We start from the raw sequence: 14,575 nt of genomic DNA on the forward strand, positions 1-14,575 counted from the left end.
AATAATAGCCAAATATACCCTAAAGGATCTTAAGATTTAAAGTAAATAGGAAGTTGGTATTTCCCTCCCTACTCACCTTGGCCAATGTTCATTTCACTAACCTATACCTCTCTAAACTTTTAGAGTAGGAAAGAAGAAAGAGGAAGATGGTAATACTACTTGTGAAAAGAATAACCAGAGAGAGATCCCCGTTTGTCTTTCCCCACCTTTACCAAAATGTGGTCTAAAGACTCCTGGTAAGAGTCTCATGGGCACTTTGTTACCAATGAAGAGGCCTAGGCTTTTACCCAGAATCCATGCCTGGTATATCTCAGGTGCTGTATAAAAATATTTAAGTCTTCACAAGTGACTAATCAGCACATCAACATGTAAAGCCCATTGCCTACTCCCTATAAGAACCACATTACAAATTAGTTAAAAGTTCTAGTGTTAAAGTTATCTGATTACCAACATTTTTGATATCACATCATTTGTTTATAAAGCCCTAATGAATGGGTCTGTGTTTAAGTCATTATGAATCACAGAAAATTGCTCTTTGCATTTTCCATGTCCAATAGTTAATTAACCAGAAACAGATCTCCTTATGAATTGGCTTTTGATATAAACATCATGTTTTTAAATATTTCCCATCTGTTTTCAACTATTAAAATACATTATGGCCTGAGAATAATATATAAAACATCAAAAGAGAGGTCAACATTGAAATTGGAATCTGATGATAAAATGATATGGAAAATTTAAATATGATTTGTTTAGTCTAATTTTGTCATAACTTCAGTTGCTGCCTCGCATTAGGTCAGACAGTTACCATGGTAGTAGTTAGATCTTACTCGATTTTGATAAAAAGCATTTTGGCTAACCAACACTGGAATATCTCAGTTTAGGCAGATTTCTTCTTTAGAAAAGACAACAATTAAAAGAAAAATAGGAACTACCTACGGCATATACTAAATAAAATAAAAAGAATGAATTAATGTAAAAATCATATTTTTTCTATACAAGGTCTGTCTGGAAAAAGTCCAGCCACTGTTAATATAACAAGAGTGGTTCACGTGACATCAATGTAACCTGGCAACCAAGGAGAGTAGACTGGAATGCACATGTGTGAACAATGATGACTTCACTGTACTAGTCAGTGGGAGCAGAAGATGCCCTTGAGAGAGCATGTGTACTAAGTTGCCATTGCATTCAAAATAAGAGGGTAGAACAACCAATCTGAATCAAATATTGCATTAAGCTTTAACATTCCCCTGTGTAAACTGTCCAGATGACTCAGAAGAGTGCAGCTATGGACAACTGGTGATTGGCAGCTTCACCAATGTGCCCACTCATGCATCACGTCATATGCAGAATTTTTTTGTGAAACATCAAATCATCCGGGTGACTCAGCTCTGTACAGCCTAGATTTAGTGCTTTGTGACTTCTGGCTTTTCCCAAAACTAAAATCACCTTTGAAAGGGAAGAGATTTCAGACCATCAATGAGATTCAGGAAAATAGGAGGGGGTAGCTGATGATGATTGAGAGAGCTGTGTGAGGTCCTGAGGTGCCTGCTTTGAAGGAGACTAAGGTGTCATTTTCCTGTGCACAGTTTCTTGTATCTTGTATCTTCTTAAGTAAATGTCTCTATTTTTCACATTACATGGCTAGATAACTTTGGACAGACTTTGTATAAAAGACCAATTTTCCTAATATCATTTATTTCTAATACCTTCTTTTTCCAACTGAATCGATTCCTCTGTGACATCCTAAGTTCTCAAAGATACTTAGCATTAGATCTTTACCATATTGTTTCAATTATTAGAGCTTTATATTGTCATAAGATATGCTAGGACAAGAACTCCCCTCTTTCTTCTACTTTTTTAGAATCGTTTTAGACCATGATCCCCTCATACAGATTTCAGATTCAGTTTGTCTGCTTCCATGTAAAATGCTATTAAGAATTTTATTTGAATTGCATTACATTTATGAACTAAGAAGGGGGAAATCTGACATTTAAAGGAAATATATCTCTAAATAACAGAAATTATAAAAACAAAAATTATTAAAATATTTTGAACCCAAAATATGAAATATCAATAACTGATAAAGTACAGTTTAAATAAGTGCTTCAAGGGAAATTTACAGCACGGCACAATAGAAAAAGAAGACTGAAAATAAGGTAAGCAATGGTCACAAGAAGTTAGGGAAAGAAGAAAAAATTAAAGTCTAAAGGAGAAAAATATTAAAGATTATATCAAAATTAATAAAGTATGAGGTAGTAAAAATTTTACAAGAGGCTAAACAAAGCAAAAATTGATCCATTGAAAACACTATTAAAATTGATAATCCTCTAACAAGACTGATCAAGGAAAAGAGAGGGAGAAAGAGAGAAAAGGCATAAATTTCAATACAGGAATGGAAAAGAAGTAACTACAGGTACCAACCATTAAAAAGATACAGAAACTTCCAGGCAAAAGGGCAGTATAGGTAAACACAGTACTTTCCTCCTCCCACAACCACATCAAAATTATAACTAAACTACAGAATAACCATCATTCAGAACTGCTGAAATCTGGCTGAATGAAAGTCATACGACGAGGGAATTAAAGAAGGTACATCAAGGCTGGTAGGAGGGGCAGAGACATGGAACAGACTGGTCCCAAACCTACGTATGGCAGATAAAAATTGGGAGGGCTATCTTGGCTGCAGAGATCCCCCCTAAGGAGCCAAAGGTTCCAGCCCCACATCAGACACCCCATCCCAGGGTTCCAGTGCTAGGAAGAGGAGTGTTTATAACTCTGGCTGAAAAAAAAAAAATAGCAGGGATTGTGGCTGAGTGAGATGGAGCACTTCTGGATTCCCAAGCAGTTCCTATTAAATGGCCTGTACACTGATTGTTGTGACTCACTCTCTCTGATTTCCAGTACTGGGGCAGCAGCTTGAAAGGCACCAGGGACACAGACAGAGGAACTAAAGTGCTTGGCATCAGGGATAGCTGGGGGGATGCATTTTTCTGTCAGACAAAAATGCTGGCAGAAGCCATTGTTCTTTTTCTGAGCACTCCCCCAACAAAGCTGGCAGGCAGGCACCATATCTGAGTCTTCATCAACCTGACTAACACTGTTTAGATGCCCTGGTGATTCCATTCTCAAAGACCCCACCCACCCAACTTGTAGGTTCAACCAAGCTGTTTCCAGTGGCTTTTCCATACAAATGGCCTGTCTTGGCTCATGCTTCAGAATTTTCTGAAGTCTCTAAAACAAGCTGAATCTGGCATGAGTGATCCCTGTACCTTTTCACTAAATGGCCCGTTCCTGGCACTAGCAGCAGCCAGTCTTGGTTTGCAGCTTGAACTCACTTGGGGACCTGCAAGCCCACCACAACAGCAGCCACTGCAGATTGCTTTGTAGCTCATGTAAAGTGGCCCAGGAAGAACACAGGAAGTGGCTGATCTTGGCCTGTACCTCTTGGGAGGACAGAGAGCCAGTGCACCCAGTGGACTTCAGACCATCTTGAAGCATCACCACCCAACCACCTCCACAAGTGACACACTCAAGGGGCACACTCAGGAGGCACCAGAGCTCCAATGAAGTAAGCAACCCCCTGTGGGGTGGGCCCCTGCACAGCTGATCCTCCACAGTGGTCAGAGATCAGTGGTAACAGCCACTCCTTGAAAGCTGAGCAGCCTGAACATAAATCACTCCTGACGGTAATCAAGGCTCAACTATAAAAGAAGAGTGTACACAGTCCACATCGGTGTGTACCCTGAGCACCTAGCCTGGGTGATCAGCGAGTGATCAGGGAGACTGTGCCATAGGACCCTACAGGACACCTACTACATTAGGCCACTCTACCATGCCTGGGAGACATAGCACTCTGCCTAAACCAGAAACAAACACAGGGAGACTGCCAAAATGAGGAGACAAAAAAAAAAAACAGATGAAAGAACAGAACAAAGGAAAGAACAGAACAAAACTCTAGAAAAAGAACTAAACAAAATGGAGGCGAACAATCTATCAGATGCAGAGTTCAAAACACTGGTTATAAGGATGCTCAATGAACTTAGTGAGGACCTTTAACAGATTAAAAAAGATCCAGTCAGAAATGAAGGCTACACTAACTAAAGTGAAAAATAATTTACAGGGAATCGACAGTAGAGTAGATAAAGCCAAGAATCAAATAAGCAACTTGGAATAGAAGGAAGGAAAAAGCATCCAATCAGAAGCAAGAAGAAAAAAGAACCCCCCAAAATGAAGATAGTTTAAGGAATCTCTGGGACAACTTATAGTGTAACAACATTTTTGGATGGCACCAGAAGGAAAAGAAAGAAATTGAAAAATAATGACAGAAAATTTCTTGAACTTGGTAAAGGAAATAGACATACAAGTCCAGGAAGTGCAGAGAGTCCCAAACAAGATGAACTCAAACAGGCCCACACTAAGACACATCATAATTAAAATGCAAAAGGTTAAAGGCAAAGAGAGAATCTTAAAAGCAGCAAGGGATAAGCAGTTATCTGCAAGGGAGGTCCCATAACCCTGTCCACTGATTTCTCAACAGGAACTTTGCAGACCAGATATTCAAAGTGATAAAAAGCAAGGACCTACAACCAAGATTACTCTGCCCAGTGAAACTATCATTTAGAATTGAAGGACAGATTAAGACAGGGGTGTCAAACTCATTTTCACCAGGGGCTACATTGCCTTCAATGGCCAAATATAATTTTAGGACTATATAAACCTAACTACTCCTTATCTAGGGGCAAGGAATTCTACATTTAGCTCTTTGGAGGTGACTATGAGGCTGATGTGGCCTTCAGTGAAAATGAGTTTGACACCCCTGGATTAAAAGCTTCCCAAACAAGAAAAAGCTAAAGGAATTCATCACCACCAAACTAGTACTATGTGAAATGTTAAAGGGCCTTCTTTAACCCTGCAGAGGTCACAGCTGATCGGAGAGATACAAATTCTTTTCTTAAATATTGTTATATATATCAGATGCACAGGTTCAAGGTCATGGCTAGCTGTGCATTCAAACCTTAGTAATGTTAAGCCATAATGTTTAAGTCATCAGTTTGGTTTTAACACATGTTTCATAAGGGTGTGTGATATTCAATAGTAAATGTATGTGAGAGATACCATGAACTCTGAAGTCAGTTTTGGTTAGTTGTTTTCTTGTGTGTATGAACTTCTAAGTCAGTGTTGTGGGGTGTTTTTTTTTCATTTGCCATTGAAAATGGCTGGAAAATAGGTCAGTTCGATAATATAAGAGATATTGAAGAACTTCGGCAAATGCCACTAGAATGCAATGATTAAAATGATAGAGTCAAATGTGAATATGAAAGTGATTTAGAAGATGAAAATTATGTGGAAGGTCGTTCAGGAGATTTGGATACCAAGCAAGATATTTCTAGTGAAGAAAGTGGAGATGAATTAGACATGAATGAAGAGTATGTTTTTTTGAAAGATGAAGAATCAAAATGACAGAAAAATCCAATAAGAAGACAAATTAGAAAATAGCCACAGAATACCTTGTGTCAACTTCTGTTAGTTTGGCCAAATACAAAAAATGCCAAGACAGACCTAAAAACTTGGAACCGCGTTATCACAAATATTTTACATCTAACTTATCATACACAAATAAATACATTGATTTTACCTCAAGCCAATTTTCAACAGAAAGATGCTAAATAAACAGACAAAGCCTAATCAAAAGCATTATTAGGCATTTTATATCTAGCCTCTTACATCACAGCAATAGATTAAATTTGCAGGATTTATGGGCTATTGATGGTAATAGGATTGAACTTTTGAGACTAGTGGTATCTTTATAGAGATTTAGATTTAATAATTATATCAGGTTTGATGACAAACTTACTTGCTTAAAATGCCTGAAAGTAGACAAAGTAGTGGCTGTGAGAGACATTTTCTCAGCATTTGTACAAAATACAAATTATGTTACTCTACAGGAGAGAATGTAACAGCAAACAAAATGTTACCTGGATTTAAAGGCAAATGTGGGTTTAGGCAATATATTCTATCCAAGTCCAGTAAATATGGTATAAAAATTTTTGCTATGGTCAATTCAAAAGTATTTTTACACAGGAAATTTTGAAATATGGGGTCTGGCACAAATAATGCCCCCCATACCCTCCCTTTTTTTAACAAAGTTTTTGTTACAAAATCACAAGCCTGTAATTCTGTAACACAGAAATATATTCCAGCACACCATATGACACTTTAGGTAAAATATTCAAATTACAACTGTAAACTTTTATACCCATATTGCTACTGTACCAACCACAGTCAAGCAGGCATTACTTCTGCTGAACCCTGTTTATGCCAGTAAGCGGTCTGAGGGTCCTTACTTGATCACTAATAAACCAGCAGGCATAATCAGAGACTTGCAGAACCCACTTACTCATCAGAATGTAATATTACAGTAGATAATTGGTTCATTGATATAAGTCTTACCTCCAACTTGAAAAAGAAGTTACTTTCATATATAGATACTGTTCATAAGAATAAACCCCAGCTAACCCCTGAATTTGTGTCTTCTAAAAACAGGCCCCAAAAATCCAGCTTATTTGCTTTTGGTGCAGACTGCACACTTCTATATCTCATGTACCCCAAAAGGGAAAAAAACATAATTTTAGTTTCAAGTATGCATTTCGATGATGCCATAAATTTAGATTTGCAAAAGCCTGACAAAATAGAATATTACAACCAAGCGAAGTCAGGAGTTAACACTGTGGACCAAATAATAGGTACACATAGTGTGGCCAGGAACACCAGAAGGTGGCTTATGGTTACATTCCACACAATTTTTAATACTGCAAGGATAAACGCCCAGACTTCACACACTGAACAGCAATGAGAAAATAAAGCACAGAATATTTATCAAAAATCTTGTAATGCCATTAATGTCAGAACAAATAAAAAGGCACTAAAAAATCACTAGGAGTGTGCATAAGACTTTATACCAGAAACTTCATCAATTTCAAACACAAACTAAGAAATTCTAATGATGAGATAGATATGGCTCCCTCAACAAGCAGAAAAAGATGCGTTAGGTGCTATGCATCTAAAACAAGTCACTTATCAAAATATTTTTGCAAGTGTGAAAAGTATTTATGCCTTGAGCATAGCAATATTGTTTGCAATGACTGTTATAAACTTATTATTTATAAGTTTATAAATAATATAAACTTTGCAAACTTATTATTTGCAAAGCCAACTATTGAAGATTCTCCCTAATTAATGATAAAGACACTTTTTGTTACATTTTTAACATTATTCATGTTTGTTTTTAAAAAGAGAAATATTTATCCTCTATGCTTTTATATTTCTTTAATAATTTCTAGATTGTAACCAAAATAAAAAATCATGTACTTTATTACATAAGTATAATAAATACAAATTTGCAGTTTTTAAAAAATTTGTTTTCACATTTCAGCACATACTTGTAATGAAGGTATCTCTTGGATACACACGACCTAAGCTGTTTTGACCAAAACCTCTGCAGGGTTAAGAAGGGGGAAAAAAGATAAAAATATGAACAATAAAATGGCAATAAATACATATCTATCAACAATTGAATCTGAAAAACAAAATAAACGAACAAGAAGAACAGAAACAGACTCATAGATACAGAGAACACTTTGATAGTTGCCAGATGACATGAATGGTTGGAGGGATGGGTGAAAAAGGTGAGGGCATTACGAAGTACAAATTGGTTGCTACAGAATAGTCATGGGGATGAAAAGTACAGCATAAGGAATACAGTCAATAGCATTCTAATAACTACATATGGTGTCAGATGGGTATGAGATTTATCAGGATGATCACTTAAGTTATATAATGTCTAACCACTGAGGTGTAGACCTGAAACTAATATAATAATATATGTCAACTGTAATTGAAAAAAAAAACTTATTTTAAAATGAACTGAAAAATAAAGATTCATACTTATCCAAATACATACCCAAATCCCTCATGCGTACATATATCAAACACATTAATGTAGGAGATATCTATGAAAGGGAAAGAAGTTGGAATGGAATGATAGAATGGGGGGATACAAAAGGATAAAATGAAGTAAGAGAGAAGCCTTGAATGGATAATAATGGTACTGTGCTATGGATAGAAAAAAATAATAACTCAACCCTCTATCTCTAAGGTCAAAAGGAGAAAAAACAGTAAGAGAATATGTAAGTATTATTATTATTACTCATCTACAGAACCCTCAGGTCAGTTGGGAGCTCCTTCCACATCTTTAATTCCTACCACATTTATCTCTTATGGTTCCTTTTGCAGTGGCTACCTCCCTACATTATGCTTGCGCTTTCCAAAATATTAAAGAGCTGTTCTCACCAGCACTGCATCATCCCTTGCAAAACCTACAGAATCATTTTGTGAAGTTGTTAAACTGTATCAAAGAAATAAGCTCTAAAAAAAGAAATGAGCTCTACAAATATGTATATGTGATTTCAAAAAGCATATTACAGTTACAGCTATCAAATTAATATTAACCTATAAAATACAATGTAATATTTCTGGAGACAATTTCAATCATTCCAGCTGAATCTATCCTATTGCAGGAAAACAATTTTAAATAAAGATTTTTAAAAACTTATTATGTCTCCCTCCCTGGCTTGGCTGGAAAGTGATCCCATACACCAAAATGTTGTGCATTTGATTCCCAGTCAGGGCACATACCTAGGTTGTGGGTTTGATCCCCAGTTGGGGGCAACCAATTGATGTCTCCCTCTCTCTTTCTCCCCATCCCCTCCCTCTATCAAAAAAAATCAATAAGCATATCCTTAGGTGAGGATTAAAAAAAAACTCATTATGTGTTTTAAAATTAAATAAAGTATTCTTTGCTTTTTAAAAATAATCTCATAAACTGGTAGAACATACTTTGTCGGTCAGAATCTTTACATTTATGTAGGCCTGATATAGTTTAAAACATAAAATTTCAGATAACATTCTAGAAGAAATTTTAATTGATACCATTATACATGGAAAAAAATTTACAGTTAAAAAAATGAAAACCAAAGGTAACTAAGCAGAAACTGTGAACAGTTTTTTAAAAAGTACCTACAAAATTTCAACTTAAGTAAACATTTATTAAGCACATAATATGGGAAAGGCATAGTCTAGGAACACCAATACGAAGTAAGACACAGGTCCTGCCCACAGAAACCAACGTCTAAAAGCAATAAATGATGGCTGGTGGCAGTGGTGGTGGTTTTAATGTCTTTACTCTCCAGACAAAAAAGAATGTTTTGACTATGTTTATAAAGTGTGCACACATTTACAAAATAATTTTTAACATATTAGATGAGTTGCGGAAGCTAGTAATTATGATTAAACTTCATCTAGTACTTTAACTGTTACAGGCAAATACCAAAGGTACTCAAAAATTCAGTGACTTCTGAGTTTGCTTTTTTTAAATCATCTTTAATTTTACTTGGACAAACTGTGAGTCAGGTCTTACTGTCTTCTAACTTCCTCTTACAGTCTCAGCTGAACTCAGCATCTTTCATTTCCTATCATAAATTGTCCCCCTTATGTGCCCATGCTCCCTGAGAAAAATTTTTTTTAATTTCAGCTCTTAATTGTCTGGAGCCAGATTCTCCCACTCCATCTTTCTCTTCTGCACAAAACACTTCATGCTTGCAAAACAGTCAGAGCCTGGGGAGAAAGGTGCTGTACCTATGCAAAGGGTGGTTATTATTATTGATGTTTCTCATAAACACTGAGATTCAGAATGTCAAAAGTAATGTCAGACCCTAAGGTAACAACAATGCTTTCTGTCTTGGAAAGCTATTGCATTATGTTTGCTTGATGTCAGTTATGTCTATATTATGGACAAACACCTCCATGTAGGCACAGCTCAGAGGCAAAGATGACTAGCCCAGAGGGATAATAACAAAGACTTTATTTTCTGTCCAGTTAAGTAGTTCCTACAATAGTTACCTGAGTCACAAAATTACCAGGGTGTTCAACTGCATAATGGCAAGAAAAAGGAACAGTTGGCCTAGCTTCAAACATCTATCCTGGACTCAGAAAACTGTTTTTCATCTATTCATCTATTCTTTGCCAGTCACCAGTATTAATGAATAGACACCAGATGACAAGACCAAATTGCCTTTGTTCATGGATTAGAGTATTATGTTATAGGCTCAATACCAGAAGTTTAAATTATGAAAAGGAGAATAAAGTCTACTTACTAAGATTGCCTGCCCAGTTTATACAAGACCAGTTTAGTTCTACTCATAAATAGGTCATCTGCCTTTATAAGCATAAATAATTCCAATCAAAAATTATAAAATGTTTTAAAGATTTTATTTATTAGAGAGAGTGGAAGGAAGGAAGAAAGAAAGAGAAGGAGAGAAACATCGATGGGTGGAAGATACATAGGTTGCCTCTTGGGCATCTCAAGCTCGGTACGTGGCCCACAATCCAGGTATGTGCCCTGACTGGTAATTTAATCCACTACCATTCAGTTTTGCAGGCTAATGTTCAATCCACTGAACCACATCAGCCAGGGTAACACAGTCAAATTTTTTGTCCAAGGATTTCACTATTACACTGAACCTGAGTCATCAAGGTCTGAACCAAAGAAAGTTGAAAGTGACTGGTCTGATCAATTTCCCATTCCCTGAAATATACAAAATAATCATACATTCTACTTTGCTGGTGCAACACAAAAACCCTCATTTACTATATATTCATACAAGTGTGTTAATCTATGAGAAAAATTATATTTAGGACTTCTGTTCCAAGGAGTAGGCCCTTCTGCAAGTCTCCTAGTAATAAGTCATTTATTTTCATCATTCACTGAGATTCTACTATGTGTGTGCAGTGCTGTCCTACATACTAAGTATAACAATATGAACATCGTCCTTGACCTCAAAGAGCTTAGACTATAATAAAAGAGACAGATACATAAATGAAACAAAATGAAATAAGGGCTCTCTAACAGATGCACATACATAAGCAAAGCACAAAAGAAAAAGTAACAAAATTTACCTGGGGATACCAGAGAAGCTCCATGGAAGATGTAGCATTAAGCTAGAAATAAGATTTTTTTAAGTCAAAAAAGAGAAAGAAGGGGGCAAAGTCAAATGGGCTTAAAAGTTAAGTAATTCAGACCATATTTTAAAAGGAACATTGAAGTTTAAGTCCCAAGACTAAGGTTTTAGTCCCTGCCCCATCTATTGAACTCTATAGATACTTTGTCAATTTAAAAAACTGGGATTGAGGTTTACCTAAAAGAAGTGCTACTCAAAATCTCTGAACACCTGGTATGGTATAATCTGTGACCAATCAAAACAAATGTTGACTGTAATAATCAATACAGACCTTTTGGTGCATACCAAGTGAATACCAACTAGCTTAACCTACATCTTTTTTGTCTTCCCCCTCTACAATATAGGTTCCATGAAAGCAAACATTGTTAACCACTGTGTTCTAAAAATGTACCAGAGATTTGTTTTAATCAGGTATGGTAACGCATGATGACACAGAAATGATTGTCATGAAGAAAGTTTATATTCACAGATCTCTAGAAACAGGAGGCACAGCATGGCCCACAGAAAAGAAGCACCAAGGCAGGTCAGGAGGCCAAGGGGAAGTGGGGAGAATACAGCCCAGAGTCTTTTTTACAGTTTTCCTAGGAAGGAAAGGGCAAAGCAGGGTAGATACTGCAGGGTAAGTAAGCAGGGTGAGTAAGTTATTTATTGGAGACTTTGAATAATTCAGTGAGCTCCAGGTTACACAGATGAGCCTCAGTTGTCCAGTACCTGGTCCTGGAGTGATTTAGGGCAAGGGAGAATGTACATTTGATGTGTGACAGTTTGATAAAGATGATGTTCAGTAGGATCTCTGGATTGGTTGGTTTGCACATCAAAAGTATGCTTGAAGAGACATTATTTGCTATCTCTAGGAATCAGCTAGCCCTGGGAGGAGGAGACTCTTTAGGATCAAGGTCACAAATGCCAAAGCATCAAGAATACAGAAAATAAGAAAATATATTTCAATACACACTGCTTCTGCAATGCCTAGTAAGTGTAGAGGCTCAACAAATATTTTGTTATAAAGATGAATGACTAAATGAATGAAGGGCTGTTTAAATGTGACTAGAGTATAGAACAGATGGAAGTATGTAATGGGATTAGGATTAAAAATACACAAGGTCTGCAAGGAAGCACACACCAAGGGACATCATAATTACATTACCCAACATGAATGATAAGGAGAGAATCTTAAAAGCAAAGAGAAGAAAGGAGAGAGTTACCTACAAAGGAGTTCTCAAAAAACTATCAGCTGACTTCTCAAAAGAAACCTTGCAGGCAAGAAGTGGCTGGAAAGAAGTATCCCAAGTTATGAAAGGCAAGGACCTACAACCAAAATTACTCTATCTAGCAAAGCTATTATTAAGAATGGAAGGACAGACAAAGTGCTTCCCAGATAAGGTCAAGTTAAAAAAATTCATTATCACCAAGCCCTTATTATAGGAAATGTTAAAGGGACTTATCTAAGAAAAAGATTAAAAAATACGAATGGTAAAATGACACAAACTCACAACTATCAACAACTGAACCTAAAACAACAACAACAAAAACCAACTAAGCAAACAACTAGAACAGGAACAGATTCACAGAAATAGAGATCACATGGAGGGTTATTAATGGGGAGGGGGAGGAGGAAAATGGGGGAAAAGTTACAGGGAATAAGAAGCATGAACGGTAGAAACAAAATAGACAGGGGGAGGTTAAGTATAGCATGGGAAATGAAGAAGCCAAAGAACTTACATGTATGACCCATGGACATAAACTAAGGTAGGGGAATGATGGTGGGAGGGAGGTACAGGGTGGGAGGGAGGTACAGGGTGGAAGGGAATAAATGGAGAAGAAAAGTGGGACAACTGTAATAGCATAATCAATAAAATATATTTTTTTAAAAAGAAACAAAAAAATCAGTCATAAATAAAGAATATACCAGAAGGAATAAAGAGCAGACTAGATGAAACAGAGGATCAAGTTAGTGATTTAGAGCAGGTGTCCCCAATCTCCGTCCTCCCAGTCCATGGATGCTGCTTGCATTACCACCTGACCTCCGCCTTCTGTCTCCCTACCAACCAGACCCAGGTCTTTGGAAAAATTGTCTTCCATGAAACCAGTCCCTGGTGCCAAAAAAGTTGGGGATTGCTGATTCAGAGGACAACATAACATTAAGTACACAAGCAGAATATCAAAAAGAAAAAATAATTTTAAAAAATGAGGAAAGTCTAAGGAACCTCTAAGACAACATTAAGTGTAACAATATCCACATCATAGCAGTAACAGGAGCAAGGGATAGAGAACCTGTTTGAATAAATAAAGGCTGAAAACTTCCCTAACCTAGTGAAAGAAAAAGTCACACAGTTCAAGAAGCATAAACAGTCCCAATCAAGATGAATCCAAAGAACCCACACCAAGACACCTCATAATTAAAATGGAAAAGGCTAAAGATAAAGAAAGAGTCTTAAAAGCGAAAGAGAAAGACAGTTAGTTAAATCTTAAAGAGAAAGTTACCTACAAGGGAGCTTCCATAAGGCTGTCCACTGATTTCTCAACAAACATTGCAGAGCGTAAGGGATTGCCATGGAATATTCAAAGTAATGAAAAGCAAGGATCTAGAGCTGAGACTACTCTGTCCAGCAAGGCTATCACTTAAAATTAAAGGTGACATAAAGAGCTTCCAGACCAAAAAAAAAAGAGAGAAAGAAAGAGAAGCTAAAGGAGTTCATTACCACCAACTGAGTATTGCAAGATGTGTTAAATGGCCTGCTTTAAAAAGAAAAAAAGAAATCTAGAGCAAAACATAGGTATAAAGAATAAAATGGCAACAAATAAGTATGTATCAATAATAACTTTAAATATAAACAGATTAAATGCTCCAATCAAAAGACACAGGTAGCTGAATAAGAAAATATAATCCATATATATGCTCTCTGTAAGAGACCAACCTCAGAAAAGAAAGGTACAAACTGCAAGTGAAGGGATGTAAAAAATATTCCATGCAAATAGCAATGGAAAGAAATGCTGAGGTTGCATCTGACAAAATAGACTTCAAAACAAAAGCCATAACAAGAGACAAACAAGGTCACTATATAATACTAAAAGGATTGGTCCAGTGAGAGAATAAAACCTCTGTTAAACAAATATGTGCCCAATACAGGAGCACCTAAATATACAGAAAACTTTAGTGAACATTAACGGAGAGATCAATAGCAAAAGAGTCAGAGTAGGGGATGTCAACACTCCACTGTCATCAGTGAATTGATCTTACAGATAGAAAATCAACAGGACAACAGTGACCTTAAATGACGCATTGGATCAGCTTAATTTAATTGATATTTACAAAACATTTCATCCCAAAGCAGCAAAATATACATTCTTCTCAAATGCACATGGAATATTCTCAAAGATAGACCACATGCTAGGACAGAAAACAAGCCTTAACAAATTCAAGAAAATTGAAATCCTATCAAGCATCTTCTCTAACCATTGAAACTAAAAACCAATTATAATTAAGAAAAAACCCT

The 14,575-nt window shown here is 36.4% G+C and overlaps 1 long non-coding RNA gene across 1 annotated transcript; it reads left to right on the forward strand.

The window, feature by feature from the left end:
* The first annotated feature begins 307 nt into the window (after positions 1 to 307).
* Positions 308 to 3,901, forward strand: LOC118977502 (uncharacterized). Its single transcript, XR_005064535.1, has 3 exons — positions 308 to 319; positions 2,633 to 2,636; positions 3,798 to 3,901. It is a non-coding gene; the product is annotated as an uncharacterized LOC118977502 (long non-coding RNA).
* The last annotated feature ends 10,674 nt before the right edge of the window (positions 3,902 to 14,575 follow it).

This window comes from Sturnira hondurensis, unplaced genomic scaffold (assembly GCF_014824575.4).
Source record: "Sturnira hondurensis isolate 20B ecotype Veracruz unplaced genomic scaffold, ASM1482457v3 Scaffold0021354, whole genome shotgun sequence".
Taxonomy (NCBI): Eukaryota; Metazoa; Chordata; class Mammalia; order Chiroptera; family Phyllostomidae; genus Sturnira; species Sturnira hondurensis.